The following is an 11,037-nucleotide window of genomic DNA, read 5'->3' on the forward strand; positions in this document are numbered from 1 at the left end:
ACAATTTGTATTCTGCCATCACGCTTCCTAAGCTACCTTGTGGATCCACATGCAACAGAATCAGAACTTTCAAAGCAGTCACCAAACATGTGATTGACAGCTTTTAAAAAAAATTCAAAATGAGATTAACAAGCACCGAAGGTGTTATTCTCTTGTATTTCTTTTAGCAGCATTCCATCACTATCTGTTTCTTCCATTTCAGAAATCTGCAAAACTGCTGTAGAATATCAAGCAATTATTCTTGTAAAGTGAATTTTTTTTTTATTTTTAGCTCACTGCAAAACATCTATTCACCCATGTTTTATTTAGTCTTTTGTTCATTCTCTTCCAAGTGTGTACTTGGGGAAACAACAGGACACCAACCAGACAAGCTCATTACCATTGTCTGTAGATAATCTTTTACAGTTGGTGTGAAAAATCTCACCCTGAACTATGGTGGTTATAGTGAAAAGACCCATGGACACAAGTATGACTTGTGAACATGATTCATAAAGCACCCAGAGCCCCAGTGTGGCAACACCAGATGAATGAAAAAGGTTCTTCTACCAAGTTATGAAAATCATGTCATTCTCAATTTCCCTCAACAGTATCCAAATTTTAAAAAGAATATAAGTATAATGATGAAATACTACAAAAATATCATTTGAGATCACATTGCACTCAATGAAAATTATCCATGTTTATGAAAATAAAGATCTGTATCCAAAAAAGATAGCGAAATGTCCACAATAAATTATAAACACCAGACCATCAGGGACTTCGATCCCTATATCCCAAGGCCTAGAAAACTGCCCAGCACCTAATAACAGTACTGACTTTTGAGTATTTCACCACGTGCCAGGCAGTTCTGATTGGCTCTATATTTCAACTTAAGGCTTACAGGCCACCAGTGAGTCTATAAAGTTTCAGTTTATATATGAGAACTGAAGCACGGGGTTAGATAATCTTCTGAGACAACACAAGTTAGTAGCAGATGGGTTAAGCTCAGGCCGCGCATGTCTAGAATATGCACACTTACATGCTTGTTGAAAAAACTGTGTTGATTAGGATCAGACTAGCTTTAGAAAATAGAAGTTAAAAAAGGCAATAGACTTTGGCCAATTATTTGGGCAAAACGTCAAATGTCAGATATGTCGAGGCATCGGTAGCCTTCTAAGGGGCCATGTCTATGGAAGAAAAAAGTTTGACTTAACAAATACGAAAGTGAGAGAAATAATGAAAGAGTAAAATAACAGGATTGTGATGGGGCAGAGGTGGCCTGCCCAGACGACGTGGGGACCACTCAGCAGGACAGAAGGGAGGGAAGCTCCACAAGCCAGGGCCCTCTTCCAGATGAAAGAACCTCCCATCCTAAGTGTCTGGCGTTCCAGGAACACTTTCACTGGCTGAGCCGGCTCAGTGAGGCAGGGCTTCCAAGCCTTCAGCCCACCTCCCCTAGCCGCTGAAAAACCGAGGACCGCGCCAACACAGCAGCTCGGCTCACGCATGACAGGAGGAGACACCGCCCACACTCTAGACGTGCTGTGATTGGTCCCATCTACCCCCGGACCGAGATTCCTATTGGCCCCAGGAGCCGAGCATGTGCACTTTGGGCGTGGGCAAGTGTGTGGAATGGGAGGAGGTCGCGCTGTCCATGGGCGTCCCTGGCCTGCGCCGCCCGGGTGAGCGCTCCAGAGGCTGCGATCCCCAGGTCCCGACCGCCCGCCTAGCACTGGCCTGATGGGGAAGCGTCCTGGGGCTGGAAGGGCAGCCGGCTTGCCCGCGTGGTTCCCAAGCCCCTCGGACTCGGGGGAGTCGCTGCGGGTGCTGGCTGCGCGCTCGGTCGTAGGGGGGACCCCAGGAGCGCCTCCCTGGGCCCCGCGTCGGCCTCTGCGCAGGGAAGCCCCTGGGCGGTGTGAGGCCTCTCCGCCTGCTGCGCCGTTGGCTCTAGACGCTTCCCAGGCCCGGGGAAACCGCAGGCGTGGACGCGGGGAACGGGGGACGTGACGGGGAGGGGCGCGCCCCGGGACCCGGGGAACTTCCGAGCGTCCACCTGGCCAGAAGCCCCGCCCGCAGTCGCGTAGTCCCTGGGCCTGCCGGGGCTGGGGCCTCCGCTGACAGGCGTGGGAAGGTGGTGCTGGGTTGTGGCTCTGACGCAGGGATTAGGGGTTGATCTGGGAAGCCCTCAGGATGTATGTGGCTCCTGGAAGGTGACGCACATAGTTAGCTTCAGTAAGGTTTTCAACACCACGTTTCCGCAGAACTTGGTTATAATAACCGTATCGCATTCCACGTAGTACTTTTGGGAACTTGCTTATTTTAACAGATACTACGTGTTGAACGTCCTCTTGTTTGCCAGGTGCAGTTCTCATCCCTAGGGGCGGAGACTTGAAGAAGATATATTCCGTTATTTTCTTTTTTAATGTGTGAGCTAACAATGATTTTATCCTTTGCCGCCTTTTTTTCCTTTCAAATTTATTTATGTATTTTTTTTATTATTATACTTTAAGTTCTAGGGTACATGTGCACAACGTGCAGGTTTGTTACATATGTATAAATGTGCCGTGTTGGTGTGCTGCACCCATTAACTCGTCATTTACATTAGGTATATCTCCTAATGCTATCCCTCCCACTTCTCCCCACCCCACGACAGGCCCCGGTGTGTGATGTTCCCCACCCTGTGTCCAAGTGTTCTCATTGTTCAATTCCCACCTATGGGTGAGAACATGCGGTGTTTGATTTTCTGTCCTTGCGATAGTTTGCTCAGAATGATGGTTCCAGCTTCATCCATGTCCCTACAAAGGACCTCATCCTTTTTTTATAGCTGCATAGTATTCCATGGTGTATATGTGCCACATTTTCTTAATCTAGTCTATCATTGACGGACATTTGGGTTGGTTCCAAGTCTTTGCTATTGTGAATAGTGCCGCAATAAACATACGTGTGCATGTGACTTTATAGCAGCATGATTTATAATCCTTTGAGTGTATGCCCAGTTATGGGATGGCTGGGTCAAATGGTATTTCTAGTTCTAAATCCTGGAGGAATCGCCACATTGTCTTCCACAATGGTTGAACTAGTTTACAGTCCCACCAACAGTGTAAACGCATTCCTATTTCTCCACATCCTTTCCAGCACCTCTTGTTTCCTGACTTTTTAATGATTGCCATTCTAACTGGTGTGAGATGGTATCTCATTGTGGTTTTGATTTGCATTTCTCTGATGGCCAGTGATGATGAGCATTTTTTCATGTGTCTGTTGGCTGCATAAATGTCTTCTTTTGAGAAGTGTCTGTTCATATCCTTTGCCTACTTTTTGAAGGAGTTGTTTGATTTTTTCTTGTAAATTTGTTTAAGTTCTTTGTAGATTCTGGATATTAGACCTTTGTCAGATGGATAGATTGTAAAAATTTTCTCCCATTCTATAGGTTGCCCGTTCACTCTGATGATAGTTTCTTTTGCTGTGCACAAGCTCTTTAGTTTAATTAGATCCCATTTGTCAATTTTGACTGTTGTTGCCGTTGCTTTTGGTGTTTTAGTCATAAAGTCCTTGCCCATGCCTATGGCCTGAATGGTATTGCTTAGGTTTTCTTCTAGGGTTTTTATGGTTTTAGGTATAACATTTAAGTATTTAATCCATCTTGAATTAACTTTTGTATAAGGTGTAAGGAAGGGATCCAGTTTCAGCTTTCTACATATGACTAGCCAGTTTTCCCAGCACCATTTATTAAATAGGGAATCCTTTCCCCATTTCTTGTTTTTGTCAGCTTTGTCAAAGATCAAGTGGTTGTAGATGTGTGGTATTATTTCTGGGGGCTCTATTCTGTTCCAATGTTCCACATCTCTGTTTTGGTACCGGTACAATGCTGTTTTGGTTACTGTAGCCTTGTAGTACAATTTGAAGTCAGATAGCGTGATGTCTCCAGCTTTATTCTTTTGGCTTAGGATTGTCTTGGCAATGTGGGCTCTTTTTTGATTCCATATGAACTTTAAAGTAGTTTTTTCCAATTCTGTGAAGAAACTCGTTGGTAGCTTGATGGGGATGGCATTGAATCTGTAAATTACCTTGGGCAGTATGGCCATTTTCACGATATTGATTCTTCCTATCCATGAGCATGGAATGTTCTTCCATTTGTGTCCCATTTTATCTCGTTGAGCAGTGGTTTGTAGTTCTCCTTGAAGAGGTCCTTCATATCCCTTGTAAGTTGGATTCCTAGATATTTTATTCTCGTTGAAGCAATTGTGAATGGGAGTTCACTCCTGATTTGGCTCTCTGTTTGTCTGTTATTGGTGTATAGGAATGCTTGTGATTTTCGCACATTCATTTTGTATCCTGAGACTTTGCTGAAGTTGCTTATCAGCTTAAAGAGATTTTGGGCTGAAACGATGGGGTTTCCTAAATATTATAATGATGTCATCTGCAAACAGGGACAATTTGACTTCCTCTTTTCCTAATTGAATACCCTTTATTTCTTTCTCTTGCCTGATTGCCCTGGCCAGAACTTCCAACACTATGTTGAATAGGAGTGATGAGAGAGGGCATCCCTGTCTTGTGCCAGTTTTCAAAGGGAATACTTCCAGTTTTTGCCCATTCAGTATGATATTGGCTGTGGGTTTGTCATAAATAGCTCTTATTATTTTGAGATACATCCCATGAATACCTAGTTTGTTGAGAGTTTTCAGCCTTTGCCTTCTTAAAGGTTTAATTTGCCCTTAGGTGGACAGAGAAGCATAAAGTTAATTTTAACTGCTAGTTGGTCGCAGTTCAAAAGCCTCATGTGTGGTTTGAGTTTCAGCTTAGATCTTTCCTTACATGTCTTTCCTGACAGCTCCTCAGATTTAGATAGTGTGAGGATCAAAACTGTATGAAGGTGCTTTACTTTTGATAATCTGTGAACATCAACTAGGATAATTTTGATTGTATTTGAAATGTTTTTCAAACTCTTTGAGAGTCTAGGCAATTTCACTTGGGTTCTTTGATTAATTTGCTAAGTATTAGGATTAAATCAAGAAACCTGCAGTTTTAATTGAATTGCCTTTGATTTTGTTTCTCAAAAAATGGGACAACAAAAATACCCACTTAGGACTACTGTTTCAGGCACTGCCTAATTGCATTTATCAGATCTTCTTATATTCATTCCATGAGGAATCGAAGACCAGTTCAGTCAAGCAGCTGCCAAGGTTACATGTATAATAAAGGGCACATTCCCAGATCAAGCCCATGTAGACTGACTCTAGATTCTGATTTTGAACTGCTCTATTTCTGAATTGGAGTTTAACTTCTCTGTTACCCCTAGGTTAATGGTGAGTGTTTTCTCTCTCTCACCCGAGTTAATTCCATTAACTCTAATCAGAACCCTAATTTAGCATATTTCCGGTAGAGTTGTCCTACTCTAAAGTTTTTGTGCTATGTCTTAACTGTCTTTTATAAATGAAGGGACATCTTCCTCTGTAACATATGGGTGTATTGTATAATCTTTGAACAGGCAAAGGCATTCCAGAGAAAAGATAGATGAATTTCATATATTTGTATTAAAGCAATCCATTTTATTAAAACATAGATAAATAGTGGATTATTTAGGCAAGTTGCAGTCTATGTAGGTTAACCACTAAGCTATGCTTCCTCTCTTTGCATGCATGTGTGTATACATGTGCTTTTCCTAAAGATGTATCGAGGCTTAGTACTTTCAGGATGAGTTTAGTCCTGCACTGTGCCTTGAAAGATGAAGGGAGGGAGTTAGAGACAAAGATAAATTAACTGGTTAACAGGATCCAGGTCCAAGTCCTTAGATGCCTATTAAAGAGTTCAGGCTTCACCCTGGGGAGAAGTAGGAAGATTTTTGAAAGACTAAGTACTGGAAGGACATGATCAGGTTTGCAACTTAGAACTATCACTGTGGCTGCAGACCTAAGAGTAGACGAGAAGGATGGGTAGAAAGGTTAGGAAACTACATTTTCCAAAACAAACCTGCACGTTACGCACATGTACCCTAGAACTTAAAGTATAATTTAAAAAGAAAGAAAAACATGGAAAGAACTGAAAGGGTGATCCTTGGAGTAAGAGCCAGGTAGAGAGTTTAGGGACTTAAGGAGGATTTGGTAAGAGATGTATTGTGAATTCTACATCCTAAAATTTTAATTTTTTTTCTTTTCTAGAGATGATAAATAGCCAAAGATGTCAGTGGCGCTCATGGACATAGTAAGCATAGTAGGAACTGAAAAACTAGAAGCAATGAAAATGTCAACTATTTTGACCTAAAAGAAGCAGTGTCTTCAGAACATTTGATCATAAAACCAGAAATTAAAGGATGAGAAAAACATTTTTCTGAAGCTTATACTTTCACATTTACTAGAGAGCATATTTGTATGGATGGGGTTGGGTAAACACTCAACAAAAGTTTCTTTAAAAAGAAAAAACCATCCTGGTTTGATGTTACATAATCACCAGTTGCCCTCTGCTTCCTTCCCTCCCCAAACTGCCCTGTTGCTAGCAGGCTCACCTGAGCTGAGAGGCAGCCCTCACTCCCCATTGGCACCTCACTGGGGCCTTCTTTACACCCTGGAGAACTTCACAGGGAATCTGTATCTGTAACACAAAGGCTTCCTGGTCCAGATGTAGATAATAGGTCTGACTGGATATTTAAGTCCTGTGGACTTACTCTGCCAAAATTATTTAATCATGTAAAAATAATTTATAATTCTTATAAAGTATCCCCATCATAAAATAATGAATGTTGGGGTTATTGCATTTATGTGCACGTGTACAGTATACAAGATTATACATTAATAATAATGATTTCAAATAGTTATTGTCAAAGCTATTTTTCTTATGTTTATGAAAGTGCTTATAAAATTAATGTTTTATGAGGCTGGAGATGTATATTTTATAATTTCATTCTGATATTTGTTAATATTCACTTCCACTGCTGGGTTTGGTTGATGAGATTGACATTGTCTAATTTCAAGCTTTTTGAGTGCGTACTCTTTCATGGCAAGTACGAAATAACTAGTAAAAAATATACAAATATGCTTAACAATCAGTAGACTTTCTCACATTGATTACTTACAACAGCTTTAGGTGGAGTGAATCAGATGCTTGTATTACAGAAGCATCTAATGCAAAGCAAAATCAAATCACTTGTATGAGTGCACAGAGGTAGGTGTGGAAGAAAGTGAAACACTATTTTAGGTTTTGGTTACACTCTGCTGTGGTGTGCTGCCTGGTATTTGCGTTAACCTGCAAATACTAGGGGTTATGAATTGTTTCTAAGTGTATTATTAAAAATAGTCTTGCTTCATTTCTTCCTAAAATGGAGACAAACGTGTATAGTGTCTATCTTACCAGTGTGTGTAAGAATAATATCTTAATGCGTGTAACATGTTTATGGGAACCTGTATTTCAAAGAGCTATTTTTGCAAGTGAGACTAACCTTCTAAGAAACTTTTTTATTCAAACTTTTTTCTCCATTTATAACTGTTCTATTATTTCTTAATGTTCAGAACCCTTTTCATTATCTATAAGGCTGTTTTAGGTAAGTAATGAGAAAATAATAATAATATATGGAAAAGAATGACTGAGGAGTCAAGATGTCTGTCAATCAAGAATGAGTATGTCAGCCCTTGTATTATGATTTTACCTGGGAGGTGATAATTATTGGATGATGTAATGTAGGGGCAATGATACTACATGGTATGTAAGACTGTTAAAATCACTGAGGTAAGATATTATTTGAACTAAGCACAGAAATAGAGACAGATTTTTAATGCATTTAATTATCAAAATATCTAAAGATTTGGTGTGGCTGTTCACTGGAAACAAATGGCAGACAAACAGAGTATTTCTTGGAGTCATAAATGACATCATACTGTTTCCAACTTTCTGTGTAGCTTCTTTCTTCAGTTGGTCTTTGCTGAGATTTCCCTGTGTCAGAGAAGACTTCCCTGGACATCAGTGACAGTTATTGATTGCTCATGCTATGAGCTCTTCCCATTTCTCAGCCTACTTGCAGTAGGTGAGGCCATGATACTAGTTATAGCTGATTGCTTAAAGACTTTAAGGCTCTGTATGTGACTTTCCAGCTCTTGTCCACTGCTACTGCAGCTCTGGCAGGACTACAGAGGTGCCTCGTGTTTCAGATAGGGCAGCCTCCATCCACCTGTGTCCCTGAATGACTAGAGCACAACCACTGGTGACCTATGGTGGACACAGAATGTGGGTAAGAAATAAACTTATGCTACACCACTGGGATTCAGGGGCTAACTTGTTACCACAGCATAGTCAACCTTTTCTAGCACCTCATTCTGTCTAAATTTAGCAGTCCTACCCCACTCCATGCCTCCCCAACCCTTCACTCTGCTTAGTTTCTTTGTAGCCCTGGTTACCGCATGACCTGTCTTTGTTTTACTTTCTCACATCACTTCTCCCTGCCTCCATGCACATACACAAAAATTTAAACTCCATGCCTGGCCAACATAAATGTTTGTTAAATAAATTTTGCCAGTTCTGTTTGCAATTTATCAGAAGCAAGGAAAGAAATCCTATATAAAGTTGAGCTGTGCTTTAACAATTTTTCATTTAGGGTAATTGCCCTTTTTTAAAATGACTGTGCATTTTTTATGATGAATATAAAGTATTTAGCAGAAATATTTTTTATTAAAATTGTTGAGCTTGTGGAATGAATCTAGCAGCCTATGTGAAAGAAACACTATGCTGGAGAGTCATCTTTCTGCCACGTGTATTCGTTACATTTAACTCTAGTTCTCCATGGGAGATGCATGCAGAGATGTGAAAATGGGACGTGTCTTCCTTCTTCAAAGTTGCTCCAGGGTTTGGCTTCAGGTGCCTCCTGGTTTTTGCCCTCCCTTTTCCCTGGGAGTTCCCTCTGTTTACTTTCATGAGGACTCTTGGTATAAAACATCTTTGTATACCTGGGTGTGTGGGAAGGAATTGAAGGCGAAGGTAGCAGTCATTTCAAGCTGAAGATGTTAAGTAGTCATCTAGCACTTGGTTTTTGTAGAACCTCCTGTGGCCATCTCCACAGTGTCGTATTTGAAAGAAATCTTGTGTAAGAACTGGTCTAAGGATCACTGACCGTGAATGATGGATGAGGTGACAGCATGGCCATTTTAGAGACAGGCAGACTAGATATTGGTTACTTTGATTTTAGTTGACAAAGTTTACTTGCTTTTAAGTTTTAAAACAATGCAGCAGTGTGAACTTCAAGTTGTAAACTTTCATTTAGAAAGTTCAAAATTTAATTCAAATATAAAATATTCTGAATTTGAATAAAAACTTTAAAACTCATTCTTCCTTTTCAGTTGTTTTAAACACAAATGAATCAAGAATATGATTATCACCAATTATTACATGTTTATATTTCTGTTGTATACTGAAGGGAGTGGTAAAATGAATGCTGGAGGAGGATTTTGGTTGAGAAATTGGGAAGAGGAGGAAGTAGCAACTAAGACTGAGATGAATGGCCAGTTAGGAAACTCAAGAATGTTAAACAGTAGGGAACAATAAAGTGTTTCAAGAAGAACTTAAGGGGCAACTGAGTCTATTACAATTGCTAGGTCAAGTAGGAGGAGAACAGAAGTATCCATAGGATTTGACAGCCTTTAGGTCATGGAGACTGAGGAGCGATTTTTGTGGAGTGGTAGGCACAAAAACCTGACATGGGTGGTTGTCAGAGGAATCAAGGAGAATGAGAATCCATGATTATTAGGGGTATTTCAGTTCAAGACATATTGAAGCTGGGCATGGTGGCTCACACCTGTAATCTCAGCATTTTGGGAGGCCAAGGAGAGCAAATCACTCCAGCCCAGGAGTCAAGTCTAACCTAGGCAACGTGGTGAAACCTGGTCTTCACAGAAAGTTCAAAAATTAGCCAGGTGTGTAATGTAGTCCCAGCTACTTGGGAGGCTGAGGTGGGAGGATTGTTTGAACCCAGGAGGTCGAGCAAGCATGCAGTGAGCCATGATCTTGCCAAGTACTCCAGCCTAGAAGATAAAGCGAGACCCTGTATTAAAAAAAAGAAAAAAGACATTGGAAAGTAAAGTAAAAAATCTGTTTAAAGTTAGAGAGCTAGATAAGAGAATAATGAAATAAAGCCAGTAGAAGGAAATAAATGAGAAAAAAACAGGCAGTGACATAATAGAAGAATTTTAAAAAATAATAAACCTAAATCTATTATTGAAATGACTAATAAAAACTGAGGTAAAAGAGCAGAAATAGACATCATGATAAAAAAAAAAGGGGGGACATAACTATAGGTAAAATAATTTTTAAAGAATCTGAAATAACATGCACTGCTCTCTGTGACCTCTTGGCCCTCAGCATCCATTTCTATATCATCATAATGGGGGGAAAATCAGGGTCTAGAGTCACAAAATAGGAACTGTGGCTTCTCAGAGGGGCAGTAGAGCATAGTGGTTTAAAAGCATAGACTGTGGTGTCAGACCACATGGGTTTGAAAACATCCTGACCCTTACTTGTTGTGACTTGGCTAGTTCCTCAGTTTCTCATCTTTAAATGAGGATGATGGGAGTCCTTATGGTGTTATGTGAAAAAACAAGTCAGTTTGTGAAGAAGCACTTAGAATAGCTCCTAACATAAAGTGAACACTGTCTCGTGTGGGTATAATTGAGTACAAAATTTTGTTTTATATATATGTATATGTGTGTGTATATATATGTTTTTTTTGTTTGTTTGTTTGTTTGTTTGTTTGTTTTTTTGAGACGGAGTCTTGCTCTGTCACCCAGGCTGGAGTGCAGTGGTGCAATCTCAGCTCACTGCAAGCTCTGCCTCCCGGGTTCACACCATTCTCCTGCCTCAGCCTCGCAAGTAGCTAGGACTACAGGCGCCCGCCACCACGCCTGGCTAATTTTTTTTTGTATTTTTAATAGAGATGGGGTTTCACCATGTTAGCCAGGATGGTCTCGATTTCCTGACCTCGTAATCTGCCTGCCTCAGCCTCCCAAAGTGCTGGGATTACAGGCATGAGCCACCGCAACTGGCCTGTTACATAATTTTTAACTCTACTGACTGAAATGTATTATA

General features: G+C 40.5%; 1 long non-coding RNA gene across 1 annotated transcript; it reads left to right on the forward strand.

Annotated features, from left to right (window-relative positions):
- The first annotated feature begins 1,386 nt into the window (after positions 1-1,386).
- Positions 1,387-9,280, forward strand: LOC104674088. Its single transcript, XR_749600.2, has 2 exons — positions 1,387-1,661; positions 6,135-9,280. It is a non-coding gene; the product is annotated as an uncharacterized LOC104674088 (long non-coding RNA).
- The last annotated feature ends 1,757 nt before the right edge of the window (positions 9,281-11,037 follow it).

The sequence above is a fragment of the Rhinopithecus roxellana genome, chromosome 3, assembly GCF_007565055.1.
Source record: "Rhinopithecus roxellana isolate Shanxi Qingling chromosome 3, ASM756505v1, whole genome shotgun sequence".
NCBI lineage: Eukaryota > Metazoa > Chordata > Mammalia > Primates > Cercopithecidae > Rhinopithecus > Rhinopithecus roxellana.